The sequence below is a fragment of the Onychomys torridus genome, chromosome 17 (genome assembly GCF_903995425.1).
Source record: "Onychomys torridus chromosome 17, mOncTor1.1, whole genome shotgun sequence".
Lineage (NCBI taxonomy): Eukaryota > Metazoa > Chordata > Mammalia > Rodentia > Cricetidae > Onychomys > Onychomys torridus.
The window spans coordinates 31,387,170-31,388,338 of NC_050459.1; the positions used below are offsets into that span (position 1 = coordinate 31,387,170).

At 37.3% G+C, this 1,169-nt stretch overlaps 1 non-coding gene across 1 annotated transcript; it reads left to right on the plus strand.

Moving 5' to 3' along the window:
• The first annotated feature begins 589 nt into the window (after positions 1 to 589).
• On the plus strand, positions 590 to 721 carry LOC118569261. Its single transcript, XR_004943050.1, has one exon. It is a non-coding gene; the product is annotated as a small nucleolar RNA SNORA76 (small nucleolar RNA).
• The last annotated feature ends 448 nt before the right edge of the window (positions 722 to 1,169 follow it).

A 1,169-nucleotide genomic window follows, 5' to 3' on the forward strand; every position in this document is an offset into this window, starting at 1 on the left:
AAACAAACAGGACAGCATGGGAGCTCATAGGAGGGATGCATAGCACTGTATTGTTGTGTAGAACACTGAGTTCAGGGAAATAGATTTTATTATTTGTATATAAATATATACCTGTGTGTATAACTTGTGACATATTACATAAAAAATCATTCAATATATGTTTCAGTTGAAAAGGAAGAAAAATGATAAAAACATGAGACTGTGATATGACTGGAAATGGTTAAATTTATAAGTGAGGTGTGAACAGTGAAAAGTTCAATACTAGACTGTGCTTGGAATTTCAAAGAAAGATGGGACTACATTTCTAAAGGAACAGACTATTTCCAGAAGTTTGACTACACAAAGAACCAGCAAATTTATTGGTACCAGTAGAAGATAGACTATTATTAGATGATAACATGTGAGTATAGCTAATTTAAGATAAATAAGCTGTGTGTGTGTGTGTGTGTGTGTGTGTGTGTGTGTGTGTGTGTGAGAGAGAGAGAGAGAGAGAGAGAGAGAGAGAGAGAGAGAGAGAGAATCAAGAGACAGGTGGTTGCTGTATTTCAGTCTTAGGAGATGGAATAGGATTCAGTATTAAAATGTTGACGTACTGCCTTTGAACTCTTGGGACCCCTCTTTGTGGCACTGGAGGATAAGCTGTTGCACCATAGTGGTACCTGGTCTATAACTGAGGCTGTCTGTACATCTCAGGCAGCCCTTTTAACCCCTAGCCACAGGGCAAAAAAAATGTCCAAGAAAAGACAAAAGTAAACATAATGCGACCTTGTTGAATAATCTTTTTGTATACTGTGAAGATGGGTCTTTGTAAATGCACATATGATTAGTTTAATAAAGAGCTAAATGGCCAATAGTTAGGCAGGAAGAGGTTAGGTGGGATTTCTTCCAGAGAAAGAAGGAGAGGCGATGAATCTAGGCATGGTAGAGATGTTAGAGGACAGGGAACAGAAACAGAAGATGCAAGATAAAAAGACATGAGCCAAAATATAGATTAATATAAATGGCTTAATTTAAGTTATAAGAGCTAGTGGGACAAGCTTAAGCTCTAGGCTGAGCTTTCAAAATCAATACTAAGTCTCCATGTCCTCTTGTTTTGTGAGTTGGAGGCCCAAAGGAAAAAAATCTGTCTATACAATATGACCAGTGTCTGGCCATGTATAATACATATA